Source organism: Micromesistius poutassou (genome assembly GCF_964030765.1).
Source record: "Micromesistius poutassou genome assembly, chromosome: 12".
NCBI classification, from domain to species: domain Eukaryota; kingdom Metazoa; phylum Chordata; class Actinopteri; order Gadiformes; family Gadidae; genus Micromesistius; species Micromesistius poutassou.
Window position 1 is genome coordinate 3,212,442 of NC_140282.1, and position 16,190 is coordinate 3,228,631.

At 47.2% G+C, this 16,190-nt stretch overlaps 1 protein-coding gene across 1 annotated transcript in view; it reads right to left on the minus strand.

Annotated features, from left to right (window-relative positions):
* The window catches only part of cskl (c-src tyrosine kinase-like), a 40,042-nt gene extending 25,688 nt beyond the window's left edge, over positions 1 to 14,354 (minus strand). Inside the window, exon 1 of the mRNA XM_084475765.1 lies at positions 14,191 to 14,354. The gene's annotated coding sequence lies outside the window, so the exon portion shown is untranslated. The remainder of the gene's footprint in view (positions 1 to 14,190) is intronic.
* Between the last annotated feature and the right edge of the window lie 1,836 nt (positions 14,355 to 16,190).

Below are 16,190 nucleotides of genomic sequence, written 5' to 3' on the forward strand. Positions count from 1 at the left end.
TGTGGGAAGGGTGAGATGATTAGCAGTGAATCACAGGTTCATGAGCGGTCCATAAATAAAGAAAGCGCGTTTCAGTCTCCATGACTCCATGAAATGATATGCTAATGAAAGGGTACACATGTCGCATTATGCAAATGAGTTAACCGGGTTGAATGGGGGGGGGGGCGCTACAGCTCTGACGTTATCTACCGTCTCCCCATCTCTCCCCCTGAGTGGATGCAGACACCGTGTCAACTCTGACCCCAGGAGAGCAGGAAGTTCAACACCACGACGTCAGCTCACAGATGCCCACTTCCTTCCCTGTGGAAAAAAAAAAGTGCTTTGAAAAGATGTCCCCAAGGACCCCCACGTGATTGACACGCAGTCCTTCTGTCTCTGAACGAGAGCAGGTGGCCTTTTCTCCGCGGAACGGGGTCGCACGCTTTACACCGAGATATGCAAACGGGTATTTAAATGAGCAAACAGGTTTCATTTAGGGCCGCGTTACATTCAGCAGCAGAGACGCCTCTTTGTTTGCGTCTCATTTAAAAGAAGCCAAGCCCAACGAGAGTGCAGTCGTTTCAGAAGCTTGCCTATTTTAAAACCAACACACTGTGGCGTGACCACAACAGAAAGGAGTTTATTCTGTGTTCCTTGCTTCTCCCCAGGTGAGCCATGGGGGGGGGGGGGGGGGTGGTGGGGGGGCATAAGACCCACAATGCCGTTCAGCTGGCTACACGACGCAGGGCAGCGGCACCCAACGCCAGGGAGAGCAACAAACACAATGCATTCATTCTGTTCCCCGCAGAACAACAGAAGGACAAGTTCCCCCTGAGAGGTCTTTGATCCTCCACTCGCCATGAGTCAGGGCGCGGGCGGACGAAAACAGAACTTGTTTCCGTCATGATGTAACGTGGGCGCCTCGGACGCGTGTTTCTGACCACGTATATCCAATAATCAAAGTCATAAATAAATACAATACAGTCAGTGAGAGAGGACAAAGTTACACATTTTTCGTGTATAGATTTTTGTGGAATCAGTGAAACAAGTGCTGCAGTATGGATTTCTTTATCAGGGTATGTGCAGGAGTCCCAGAGAGCTGGACTCTGTCCATCTGTAGGGTAAAAAGGGACCGACACAAGCTTGGGAATCCCTCTCACACTGCAGCTGTAATTACGGGCTTTCCAATTAATTTCAACCCTTCAGCCCTTCAGAAGGAGAGAGTATGATCAGCTCTGATCTCTTAGGTTAGGTGATCCTGCGACATGATGCCAACAGACCCACTGTACTTAACTTAATCCCACCAAAACAATACCAGAAGATATCTCTAGATGTAGGACTCCATATGGAAGGTAAGCCATGTGTAACAGAGACGAACAGTACTCACAGAGTCACACGTCAATGCGATTGAGGCCGAGCTTTTGAAACTGAAACACACCATAAGTATCCCAACCACCTGCACACAGAAATATGTTGTATGGCAGTACTTTTATGATTGTTTTGGTTAGCAGCCAAGAAAACGCAAAGGTGTCCATCTTTGGCATTATCAGTTTTTTTGCCTTTACTTAGCAAAAGCTATAAAAATATAAAAAAGTAACTCAAATCAGTTTAGTGGCATGTATTGAAAACACAGTATTAGAATCTGTATCAGACCTGGAATGGAAATTGGATAACTGTTTAAGGGATGGGTATCATCAAACCAGATAGAAGGGGAGAAGGAGAAATAAGAGGATCTCATGCTATTGAGCCGAAGTATACATCCTGACCAGATCAGCAGACACCACAGACACCTGGGTTATCAACTGCCAGAGCAGCATCCTATTACAGACGAGAACGATGCAGAGTCAGACACTCAGGAAAACGCAAGATAAAAAAGAATAAAGAAACTGAATAAAAACGTTTTGCCTGCAAGCCCTCTGAGGCACAAGAAATGAGCCGGGGGGGGGGGGGGGAGGGGGGGGGCACTTGCTGGGGAAGACATGCTTACATAACAGGGAAGCCTGTTTGTTCAAACTGCAATAACGTAGTGCACTATGTTATATTTCTGAGCGGTTGTGATCATCTCCATGGTTTTTAAATGAGTCTCTAATGTGAGTACATACACCTCATATCTTTGACCTTTTTAGGTATGGCTGTGGACCCGGGGCCAATAGAACAGAGAGAGAGAGACAGAGACAGAGACAGAGAGAGAGAGAGACAGAGAGCAAGCTGGTGATTGTGCATCAGTCTATGTCCATGCACAGACGGATGCAGGCTAGCTTGCTGGTGTGTGTGGACGTGCGCGTGTGCGCTGTTCTGCAGTGCTTCTCCCCCCATTAGCTTTCAGGTGAGAGTTCCTGATAACTCAATTGAGTTGATGTGCGCCGACAAGAGACAGAGCGGTGGAGGAGGAGGCAAAGTTGAGGAAGTGCAGCGGGCAGAATGACTGAGTGGAGGGCGAGAGATGAGGATGAGAGAGAGAGACAGAGACGCAGACGAAGAGTGAGAGTGATGGCGGTTAGGGGGGAGGTAAGGGAGGAGAATGCAGGGCATGCTGGGAGCTTGGCCGTGCATCAGAGGCGGAGAGCGGGGGAAAAGATGGCGTTCTCCTGAGCGCCGCAGGACAGGGTGAACGGCACAGCTGAGGTAAGCAGCCGGCGATGGAATAATGTATGAGCCTCCGAACATGAAGAGGGCCAACATTAACCCTCCTGATGAGGTCCCCAACGCTGGCCTCACGCAGGATCCTCCACACATGAAGACCACAGTCTTCCTTGTGATGCCAACACTAGGGTGGACGAGGACATGGTACCAGGCCACGCTGCCTGCTGCAGCTACAAGCCTAAAATCATGATTCCAGTAACCAAAAGGATATCATAAATAATGTTATAAATTTTAACTAGTTCATCAGAGAGATTGAGACAGTCTCTGACCCTCTGACCCTGGCGGGGGGGGGGAGAACCACAGCTCGCCGCCCCCCTGACTGCTTCTACATTCACATCAGCCACACACGGGGAGGGTGTGTGTGTGGCGGCGTGCGTGTGTGTACACAAAAGCTGCTTATTTGCGGCAACAGCTAAAGGATGGGCAGGGAACCAATATGGCAGAAGTGTGTGCGTGTTGTTGAGCTCCGTTCAACAGATAGAAGCTGCATTCAGAGACGGCTGCACTGATGTTATGGAGGAAGAGGGAGATAAAGAGGGAGACAGAGAGGGAGGGAGAGAGAGACAGAGACAGACAGAGAGATGGAGACAGAGAGAGACAAAGAAAGAGAGACAGAGGGAGAGAGACAGCGACAAAGAGGGAGGGAGAGGGAGACAAAGAGAGACAGAGAGCGACAGAGACAGACAGAGCAACTCTGTAAAGGGGAATGATGAGGGATGTGATCTGGGATCAGCTCAAGGTCAGGAGAGAAGGAGAAAAATGGAGACAAGGAACGAGGGAGTTAAAGAGGGAGACAAGAGGGTGAGAGAGGGAGGGAGTGGAGAGGGAGGGGGAGACGGTTCTTGGGAGGCCGTAATATTCCTGGTGCTGCTTGGAATGGAACGAGACACCCCACATGAATAATGGAGGCTCCGCCCCTCTTGCTGCAGTCTCACCAGCCCCTCCCACTCAATAATTGATAGCCAACCACAGGGCTCCATTTGCACCAGAACCACTGCTGGGACAGGGGGACGGGGACGGGGGGACAGGGTAAGAAGGCAGTACTTTGACACATAAAGTACCCCAAGTTAGTAAAGTTAGAGACCTAAACTGTAATAGTGCAATAAATAATACTAGAGAAATTGACTTACCAAGAAGAATGGTCCTTTAAACAGGGCCCTACTGTTGAATTACACTTGTATTTGCATATCAAATGAAAATAATGATTACGAAAAATTTGTTTTTATTCCACTAAATACATCCCAGGTAGGCTAGCTTTAAAGCTATCTGCGCTGTCCACTTGTGCTATAAAAGATTAAATACTCTGACCTTTGGGCACAATGCACAGTTTAGCGGTACGGCCTGTCACTTCCTGTTTTGAAGTTTGACGGCAACACAATGGTGTCAAAAAGGTAATAGGGTCAACTAACGATTCTCCACTGCTGCTGAAGTTAATTTCCGAAATTATGTAGTAATGTGGTATGATTTAGGTAACACACAGTACATTGTAACATCAACAGTGAGGACGTTTACAGTCTTTTTTTGGGTGCACCAATGTGGATCAGTATTTAAAAGTTTTTCTTAATAACCAACCTTCTTTTGTTGTATATTTATTTTCTCTGGCAGTAACTCTTAACCCGAACCCTAACTCTGCAAGGTGGGCACGTTAGTCACCTCTGAGCGACATCCGGTATTTTTCAATATCTTGATATATAAGTCTTTTTTTTTTCAGTATCGTGCTGCCCTATCACACACACACACACATATCAGTAAAGAGGATGTGGAGCCCTTTAATCTTTAGTTTAAAGTAGGGGTGCACGATAATTATCGGGCTGATAACATAAATTATTACGTCATTCCGATAAGTCCGATATCATGACGAATAGCCCCGATAACATAGCCTATATAATTTCAGTGCCCCGCTCCCACTAACGCTAAATTAAAGGTCTTATCGTAACCCTAAAAGTACACATCATACAAACAATTACAATACATGAGTTCACAGCTGCACGCGTATATAGAAAATGTTTATTTTTATTATTATGTTACACCTTTCCTGCTGTCGGCTGAGGCTCCCAGACCGTAGTCGAGAGCACAGGGGAGACGTCGATGTTCTCTCAGGGGTACCACCCTTCCCTTTGACCGGCAGTGGGTCTGCTTATAGGTCGGAATGAAGCGGCCGCCAATTATTGAAAGGCTGTGTACTTTATTCTTAGTTTCACTAACTTCACAGTACACGTTGGCACAGAGACAACCAGACTCGTTCATTACTTCACTAAACTGACACGCGCTACCTCACACACACACACACACACACACACACACACACACACACACACACACACACACACACACACACACACACACACACACACACACACACACACACACACACACACACACACACACACACACGTAACACTTATTGACAAGTTAGCTGAACATTATAGGGTCCCGTCCTTCCACTCCCTGTTTTCTCAGTTAAACACAGAGATCAACTACATTTGTCCCAGTGTTTGTTAGACGTGAAATGAAGCAAAAAAAAGACGTTCTTCCTCCGGTAACGCAGTCGTTTGCGACGCCTTTCTTATTCGTCGTTTCTTTTTGTCTGTGACTCCAATGCTGCAATCTTTCATCGATCGATACGGATGTTGTGGATGCAACGGTATATATGATGCATTGCTGCAGCAACATTTAAGATGATCATGATTAGTTCTGCCCATTCTGCCTCCGTTGCTGCGGTCAGACCAAAACACACGAGTGACAGGGGCCGTCGTGGACCCTACGTCATATCCCGCCCCTTGCAAGTCCGCCCCTCTAAACCCCCCGTTGATTCTACTGATGTCTGAGCAACAATGTCATGATCATATGTGTGTGTGTGTTATCGGTTATTGATATCGGTATCGGCCTTTAGGAGCTGAAAGTTATCGTGCATCCCTAGTTTAAAGGCCCCATCACGGGGGGGGGGGGGGGGGGGGGGGATGAACACAGCTAACATGTTGAGTTCATCAAGACCGAGCCACCCAGTGCGCCCATCGCTCCTCCTGTTAGATCATCTCTAACATACAACATGTAACATGTGGTCACGAATGTGTTTGACATTATACCAGACATTTATTTGGCTATCAATCAAGCAGATCAGTGTCGCGCCCTTGGGCAGATTAGTCCCTCGTTAACTGGGGCATCGAAATCTTTTCATAGGCTTGGCTAAAAATGAAGTTGAGCGATAGGTGTCACAGCGTGAGTTAACTAGGCTAGGAAAGTTTCACTGCTTTTCAAACGAAAGAGCGAGAATCTCCCGCCCACCGCCAGGAGAGGAATCAAACGGGACTCGAGGAACTACAAAAGACGGGAAAACAGCAAGGGCAACGATGAGATGGGGAGGAGTTTACATTCAGAGAACGACCCCCCCCCCACCCCTTCTGAGAGACCGCAAATGTCGGAGTAACTTGGACCGGACATTGAACCGACTTTTCCCTGACCGTTCCATCCACCGTTCCGTTTCTATGTCAGACTGAGCCAATGTTCACGTTCATGTGACAGAACTGCTTGAGTGAGAATGAAAGTGAAGTTCCAGCCACACCAGTGTGACTGTGTGCATCAGCATGTTCCCCATGACCCCTGCCTATTGGGCTAAACAAACTTTATCAGATTACTGTTGACAATACTACCTCAGTTTCTACTTCAGTTTCTACATCGTTTCCATGCCTGCTTTAGCACAAAGATTGGCGATGGTCATGCAAATATTGCACTTTTATACAAATATAATACGATAAGAGATAAATTTGATTATAGCCACGGGTTCACAGAGTTTATAACCCCAGGAAAAAGAGTTTAAAGTAAAACTGTAATGCCTGTTCATTTAAAATGTAAATGTGGCTGACCTGAGCTATAGTACAGCTGTCAGTTGTAAATAAGTGAGTGATTGTTCACTTGGCCCATGTGTGTCAGAGAAGCACGGGTCAGTGAGGGAGCGTTAAAAGTTTGAGCGGCAACAAGTCCATTATACGGCTCGCACGCCATCGCATGCGACACATCATCCTGATCCTGATCACATACCCGATATTAAACCTGAACCACCGTGTGAATCACCACCGACCTACGCCATGAATCCAAACTGGAGCCCAACGTGACACAAGGAGGTCAAAGAGCGCGACCTGGAGAGGGTCAGGGTGAGGCGCATTCTTCCCCCCCCCCCCCGGGCTGGCCAGTAATATGATAATATGGTGTTGTTCTGTATTCAGTTAAGGTTGTGTTGTACGATGGGACATGGTTACTTTGTAGATTACGTTACAAAGAAACAATTCATCAAAAGTATGAAAGTGTTTCACAATTACACAACCAATACTATTCCCAGCCTCAGACTAAGTACTACTGGTCTGCTTCCAGTCGATGACAGCAAGGAACTGGTTCTAAACCAACCTCACAGTTCCATTGTAGAGCAAAAGCAAAAACAAAATTAAAAATGTTTGACACAATTTATAGATAAGAAAAGTCACGCTGTATTGAATAAGCATGTTGCACAGACGGATATTTAAAAAAATGAAACGTGCATGCAGGTATGTAGGTCATCAGAATGGTTCCGGCAAATTGCAGGCATTTGATAAGGGTTGCCTCATTCTCTGTGGTCACAACATGACCCACAGCCGCCCAGCGCTGGTGGATGAGATGCAGTGTGGGCATAGTGTGGAAACAAAAGCCCTGCGCTCCAGAGCACTGCTCACAATGCCCGGTCACAAGCCTGGGGACAGGAAAGCCTTCAGTGCATCACACGTTCTTCAGCGACACCAACACAAAACTATTCACTATGTGGACTCCATTGTTATTCTGCAACACAACCAAGTGAAGACTTGTTGTCCGATAGTCTCACCGCAGACCATCCAGACTGCAGGCCACACGGCCGGTCCTCTGCTCTGTAATCTCCTTTCCTGTGACAATCACTCGTATTTTTAGAAACCAGGAAGTGAACTTGACAAGACACACACAGGCGCTCCGACCCCAAAGCAGAGGGTGACGTGGTCATTTCCTGCCGTGGGCGGAGGAGCAGAGCAGTGATTTGAGAAAAACAATCCGGCCAGCGTGGAGAACTTGGCCTCACTTTGGTTCCCCTTGAACGAAAGGCAGCCCTCCCCTGCCTGCCCGACAGATGTGGGCAGAGCGCTCAGGAGCAAGGCACTGACTGAACCCGTCACTGTTCCAGCGGAATGAGAGTGGAACGCCACAATAAGCTCAGAGATGTGTAGGACGCTACTAGATTACAATATCAAACTTTTAAGATGGATAAATTGACTTTAGTTTCATCTTCTGTGGCTTCAATTCTCAGAATGCGGAATGCGGTAAAGGAAGTAAGGCCCCACTACTAGAACCTAAGCCCAATGAGTGATGGGACGGGTTATCACACACAGAGCGGTGTGTCAGCATCCCAGGCCATCCTGAACCTGCTCTCACGGCCTCAGTTTATCATACCGCGCCAATGAGCGACAAGGGCCATTCGAGGCCTCACCAGAGGGCGGTGGCCCCTGGGTCACAACCCATGATTTAGTATCCACACCTGTGACAGATCGTGACGGAGCGACGAGACCACCCATCACCAACATGGGGGCACTGGGTCGGCAGTTGTGGGCTGCAGCTTTCTAGCTCTGCTGAGGCTAATGCAACGACGTTGTTCTCCGCTAGAAAGACCCTTGAACTCGGAGCAAATCCCATCTTTGGACTCATGAATACAGACAGACAACACGGCTCATGTTGACCTACAAACCAGGATCCTCTGAGTATTTAGCTCATGGGCATGAGAGGTGCTGAAGAAAGGAGATCAACCGTTTATAATCCAACTCCCCAGTCTTATACGATAGTGATCTATTTGGCCATCTGTCCATTCAGGTGGCCGTAACCATATCTTATGAGGTAGTGAACACCAACAGTAGAGCTCCTACATCACAATGACCGCCTCCATTTTGGAAGCACAGGAGCATTAGGATGTGCTCCAATAAATAACATTATGAAATGGAATTAATTGTGATGGAAGTAATGTGATTACTGTAATTGTGGTCATTGTTTAGTATTTACTCGAGAAGTGATTTGTCATTATGTGAGACGTTGTGTTTGAAATGGCCAGTTTTTCTCGTGCAAGACTTTTCATTAGCCGAGGTTACAGTGTCTTTATGTTGATGTTACCGTACCAAAACTCTCTTGAGCCTGTTCAATATGGTGGAGCATCGGCAACTAAATAAGTCCCATGATGCATTCTGATGTACTACGAGCCCTATACAGGATCTGCCAGTTGCTAGCATGTATTAAGCTAGCCTCACCTCTTCAGTCATAACACACAACAAAGATAACCTGTAGAGCGTCCACACTTCACCAAACAAAGAACCCAAGCAGCACCAGATAAATAGGATTTCTATTGAAAATAGAAAAAAGGCAGTTTTCTTTAGTCAATATCACTTACCTTTCAGACTCGAGGAACATGAAACAAACAAACTACTGCCATTTAAACAGCGGCAGAAAAGATGAGCCTTCAGGCATTAGTCAAATATCCACTACAAACCTTACCTTTGAGAAAAACCTGATTGCACCATGATAACACATCAGGTGTCACTTCCTGTCCCTGTGCTACAGTGTCTATTTAAAGAGCGACAGTAAGGCCTGTAAACGTGACACCTGTTCATCAACACACATTGTTTGTCTGATGTCATTAGCGCTGGCTGTTTAGGGTAGACATGAGGCTTGATTGGAAATCCATTTTCAGTAACCTCCTTGTATTTATGTATCATACGTCATGTAAACAACATGGGTGCATAGGATTTAATTGACTTGAATAAGACACTTATTAAGTAGCTTATTGAAGTCACTATAGTTCTATATATATATATTGTCATTCTCTGTGTAGCAGGCTAGCCTGGCGGTACCCGTGCACTCTGTACGATATAGCCGACACCCCCACAAGTTATGATTGATGTTCTGAGAGCTGGTGTTGTGAACGCAGACGAGAGTGCGGGCCCCTGAGAGTAGGGGCCCCTGAGAGCAGCTCCTCTGAGAACACACGGGTAAACACAAGGGCGCGCTCGGTCACCACAGGAACCACCAACAGCAACACAAGGGAGACGCAACGAGCCGTCTGACAACAGATGGAACAGAACACAATCACATTTACATTGAGCGGACGCTTTTAATCCAAAGCGATTTACAACCATTCATACACCGACGGCAGAGACAACCACGCACCGCGACAGCCAGCTGGGAGTTTAGGGTGAGGCGTCTTGCTCACGGGACACCTCAACACGCTAGGAGGAGCCGGGGATCAAACTAGCAACCCTTCTGCTTACAAGTCAACCCGCTCTACCTCCTGAGCCGGGGATCGAACTAGCAACCCTCTGGTTACAAGTCAACCCGCCCCACCTCCTGAGCCGGGGATCGAACTAGCAACCTTCTGGTTACAAGTCAACCCCCTCTACCTCCTGAGCTACTGCCACCCCAATCCCAATCTCCATCTCCATCTCCATCTCTCACTTGGGCTAGCCATCCAATGTGGTCTGATTGGAAGACGCTTCGACTGAGTCTCTGGGTCACAGACAGAGCTCCGCCCCCAGCGTGTCCACACATTTCTTTGTGGTCGTTAATCTCGCTGGGTCTGCCTGACAAGGCAGGCACATAAATGAAACGCCCCCTGAAACACCTAATCAGGGTGGGCATGTCTACTTAGCAAATGAGCTCCTCCGTCTCCACTCGCTGCGTTTCTTTGTGCGCGCCGACCGGCCGGCCGTCTCCCCAGTGCCTAACAAGCCCGCAGCCGTCTGAATTAAATTAATCACCCGCGCCCCGCCACCGCATCGCAGACCCCAGCAGCGCCAGCCATCTCCGGCTCGGCAGCCTGAGAGCCCCCTGATGTCGGGGGTCCGGTCAGAGGAGGGAGAGTCCTTCACCCGTGTGCCCCCCTGCTCATTAATTCCAATCTGCTACAGAATAACAAACAATCAAAGACCACCTGTGGTGTCAATAAATAACCCAAAGCACCTGCTGGTGGGGGTGTGTGTGTGTGTCTGTGTGTATTTTTTTTTTATTTGAAGGTCTCTAACGATGTTAGGTATCCAATCATTCTACTAACCCAGCACTGCTGGGTTAGTAGAATGATCGGTAGTGAATACTAATCATAGGGCGGTGCATTGCGACGCCACATCGCAGTGACTGCCAACATTTGGGGAGCAAGCATTGGATGCTAGTTATTATGTTATGCTAGTAGTAATGGTGTGTCGTTCACCGTTGAGGTATAATCGTGAAAGAATTTGTCATTATGGGGAGACAGCATCTTTGAAACAGCCACAGCGTTCCTCATGAGAGACAAAACAATGTTTTTATTAGACTACGTTACGCTATATTCACATTGATTTAGGATTTTACAGAACTACAACTATGGCGGAGTATCACCAACAACAACAAATCCCATGATGCATTCTGAATACAAGCCAGAATGCGATGCTGTTGGGATCCAGGTCAGCATTTTCCTCTTGGCACACTTCTCAAGGAGACGTAGTAGAGCCTGACAGATACTGGATTCTAGGGGACGATGTCGTTATAAGGGAGTAAGAAATTTCAGATCAATATATTGGCCGATATGCAGAATATGGATATATGGGCTGATATTCAATATGTATATTGCAGAATTATGGAGCAGGTCCTTGGGATACGCTGATACTGATATATCTGACAGACAAATATCAGCCAACTGAAAGAAGGTACTTCCCAGTACGTAGCCAGACCCTTCCCAGTACATAGCCCAGACCCTTTCTAGTACATAGCCAGACCCTTCCCAGTACTAAGTAGCCAGCGCCCCTCCAAGGCCCCCATGTCTTGGCTCCACCAGTACTCGGTCACAAGGGCCCTCCCTTCCTCCTCCAGGAGCGTGCCGCCTGGCCCCCGCTACCCAGACGGGGCAGTCTGCCCACGTTGGCGCCCAAGACGGACGCCACAATGTGCCTATTCTACTGGGCCGCTTGACCAGGGGGAGAGGAAGCGGGGGCGGGGCACCGCTTCGGAGGCCGGGCTGAAATAACCAGTGCAGCAGCTGGAGGGCCTGAGGTACGGGGGGGGAACGTCCATCTGAGTCATGACAGGAATGGAGCTCGCTATAACAGGCCGAAGGTGTGGCCGTCTGGTCGCAGCACCACCAGTGATGCAACAAATATCCCTCCGCCTTCCAGGACCGATCACAGCCCTTAACAAACACAGAGCCCGGGGGGGGGGGGGGGTCACGTTCCCGGGAAGGCGGGCTATTCCCAGTCAGCATCTGTTTAATACCGGGACTCACTTTCAAAAAGTGTAGGATAGATCTTTTGTGACGGAGTGACGGAGAGCACTGGCGTCCGGCTCGGGGGTGAATTCATCCACTCATTGTGAATAAAGCCTACCTCAGGCTCATTCAGAACAAAGATCAGCATGGATGCTTTCTCTGAATTAAAAGATGAAAGTTAAGATGACCCTCTGGAACGTCGTCCAATGCGTTGGCAGCAGGCCACCGCGAAACATTGATTTTAATTGCATCCATTTAATGGACCAAACCTGGACCAATCAGAGGCCCCAGTGCAGCCTGGGCCTCGCGGCGCCTGGCCTGCTGGGTATCGGGACCAGCCTGAAGCTCGAGTTCCGGGCTTAACGTGAGAGACAGTAACACAGTGCAGCTCCACACCACAAGGGTGATGGGCTTCCCTTTCTAAGCTCTCTGCTTCCGAAAGACAACTGACCGCCCTGCGAGGTTCATCAGCCAATCAATGGACAGCCGAGGGGACCCAGCCAGGGAGCATATATCGACAGAGACAAGACAGGAAGCTAATTCATTTGATGGAGTGGACGGTAGAGTTTGGGGATATTTTCAATATCCGATGTCATCTGACCCCATACCATAGTAGTAATAATAATACATGGGACCTACACTCCATTTCAATTAATCAAAATGTTATTACAGCACCTCGATGTAAAAGAGGAGAGGAACCAGGGACATTATAAAAGAGTTGGTAAGCAATTGGCCAAATACGATCACAAGAACCCTAATCAGACGGAACGTGGTCTGAATAGGATGGATTGGAAGGAAGGGGGAAAAAAAAAAAAAGAGAGAGAGAGAGAGAGAGAGAGAGAGAGAGAGAGAGAGAGAGAGAGAGAGAGAGAGAGAGAGAGAGAGAGAGAGAGAGAGAGAGAGACCTCAGCCAGCAGAGGCATCAGGCAGGCCGTCCCATGAGAAGAGAGAGATGAGGACCCCTCCAGCCTCAGCAGAGCCATCAGGCCGCCCTATTGTATGAGCGGTGGGACGGCCAGTGCACAGGCCACATATCGAACATGTTGTCGTGTGGTTGACCAGATTCCACAGGGGGATAATAGAAGTCCTAATCCGTAGCTCCGAGCATCATGGCAACAGATTCCTCCAATGGCAGCCGCTGAGCTGTCATTCTGCCTCATTACCCTCCCTGCACTCATGCTAATTAGTCAGCCACTTAAGGAAATTGTTTACACGAAGCACAGAATTCAAGCAGGGGAGCAACCATTTGAAATTGCAATCTTCCTTATTAAAATGACACCTACAAGGCAATGGGGAAGTTATGAGTTGTGTTGCTGTAACGATGAAAGCGTAATACTTTAAATTGAGACGTTAAAAGGGGAAATGGTTCCAACATATCCTAACCCTAACCCTATGTGATTCATTCAAGTAACACTAATGTGTGGCAATGAATTGACTTTTTTTTTTTTTACATTGAAATCTGGGTATTTAAATTCCAAAATAAGACCATTAAAAACCACTGATAAACCAACATCAACATGAGTACCAATACCCCTACCATCTATCCCACTGGTGCGTTAGTATCCATTAGATTAACAGTACTGTTATTTATTTAAAGCACCAGCCACCACCACCACCACCACCATCATATATCGACCATCTAGAGACAATGGCATGATCAACTACAACATTCGGAGGGGAACAGTGTTTCTAAACGTCCTGCCACACCACGTAGAGGTATGCACATCTAAACACATGTCCCGGGTTCATGTTGTAGCCCTGACCGAGAACAACGGAGAACAACAGAGAACAACAGAGTCTCCTGGTGAGACGGGCAGGTCAGGCGTCTTCTCGGCCCGTTCCACGAACCCTCCCAACAACAATCCCGGGTGCACCTCCTGCTCATCCTCCGCTGTCTGCAACACAAGCCATCTCTGCAGGTCTACGCGATGCATTGCGTTGCGGAGTGGAGCGTTCATTGCGATAGATCGCATACCAATAAGCCTCATAACAATAAGCACTGAACAGTGATCATGCAGAGTGTTGATATCGCAGTGAGCAGGAGGAGGTCCTGCTGCTCTGGACGCGGAGGAGGCTACCATGTAGCGGCTGAAGCTACCTAATGCCCCCTGTGGAGACACAATGTGATCGGACGACAGGAACACGCATGCGTTCCGGTGGTACACAACAACACAACAACAGACGATACGGGCCAATTAGGGGCCTTTCCTCGGGGCTTCATCCACCAAACGTCCTGGCTGGAGTGTTGCTGCCCTGAGGAACACAAGGAGAGCCCACATCGCGTGTGATCGGTGTGAACTCACCGTAAACGAGACCACTTTGGGGTTGGACCAGATGTTGCTGCAGATCAGGGATGCGCTCCCATGAGGACTCCTCGGTCTGCGGGGCGTCCGGGTTCGGGTCTCGGGGAAATGAGCCAGTCCGGGACAGGGCTGTAACGAAACGCTCCGTGGACTCTCTGCTCGGCGATCTCTCTGAAGGCCTGGAAGAGGAAATGGTCTCCCCCAGTCAGATCGCAGAGCGCATGCGCAGATGCGAGCGGCGAGCGGAGCGGAGTCTGAGCACCGCGCTGTGGCCGAAGGGGTGATGAGAGCATCATGCAACATGGGAATCAGAATCAGTTACTTTTATTACATCTTATTGTACAAGTACAAACAAAAAGTCAAATTATTAAGCTTGGTTCCTCAACAGCCACATAGCAGCAACAACACAAGATAAAGTAAATAAAGATAAGTAAAAAGTAGCAGCATCGATCAAAATAATAAATAATCATAATAAAAGAAAGTAAGTCATAATAAGAGAAACTAAAACAATGGTAATAAGTAATTAGGTGTAGTAAAGTGTAAGTGTACATGAGACAATAACCCTTAACCTAACCCTAACCCTAGCCCTTAACCTAACCCTAAGTGTACACGCTCTTCATGTCATGAAATGGTTTAGAAAACAAATCCAGCATTTCTTAGAAGCAGCGTTTGTGATGCTGAGAATCAAACCAAAAACCCCTCCGCATAACATGAGTGAACTGAGATGGTGAATTATAGAAAGGCCAGAAACTGATCCCGCATGATTCAGATTTAGTTTTTATTCCTTTTCTCGTGTTTTGATGCAGATGGCCAACGTGTGCATCCATCGACTGAGATACCAGTCACCAATCTAAATTTAACAACACTTAACTGCCACCTGGTGGCCAACTTCTAAAAGTACATTCCCCACAAGTAGCAAGGCAGTACTGTGTGGGTATGGTAGGGCATGTACAATCCACAATATCCACAATCTGCAGGCATCCTTGAGAAAGATGCCTTCTACATAATTACCTGAATCTGAATCCACTGTTAGTAGCTTTGGGTAAAAGCATCACCTACTAAATTCATGAATAGGCCTAATATAAATGAATTATTATTTATTTTATGTAAAATAAATCAACACACTATTTTAGCCTAAGAAATTAAATAGAAACACCCGATTATTTGACATTATAGCTGGATAAATAATTACTTAAATGACCTACAGACTCTTATAGTGACTGAATCAGCATCATCCTGCTGCATCACACAGATCAATACAGCAGTGGGTTTAAAACGATATATTTATTATTATTTAGAGAAAAGAATGAAAGACAGTAAGAAAGAAAGAGACAAAGAAAGAAAGAACTAAAAAATAAATAAAGAGTAGGTTAGGTTAGGGTAAGGTTAGGGTTAGGGTTAGAACGAAAGGGCTAGAGCGAAAACAATAAAGAAAGAAAGAAAAAAGGAAAGACAGAAAGAAAGAAGTAGAGAAAAGTGACAGTGGAACTGCAGTAACATGTTAACAAACGATCATAGGATGCGATAATTCACCAAACCATTGTGTTGTTTGTGTCTCAGTCCCTTTCCTCCAGTGGAGAACACAGTCGCAGCTGCTGCCTGAACACACCAGTCTCCAGATGGCTTATGGTCTTCATAACAACGCTAAGAGGGATACGTGGTCTGGATGTGATAAACGTTTCAGATGAAGCATCTTGGGTGGCACGAGGGAGAATCAGAACGGACGGGATCCATTCCTGCTGGCGATGGATGATGATGATGATGATGATGATGATGATGATGGTTTCAAGACATGGGTCCACTTTAAAACTCATCAGGAACTGGGATTATTTTTAAATTGCTGCTGGTTTCCCGAGTTACCAAGCATAATTTGGTTGCATGCCTACAATAACAAATAAAGTGTCTTAATCTTCATCCCTTCATCGTATTAAATCTAATCATAATGAGTTCAAAGTTAGTGTTGTGTGGGCGTATCCCAGCGGACGCTGACCAACAGGCAG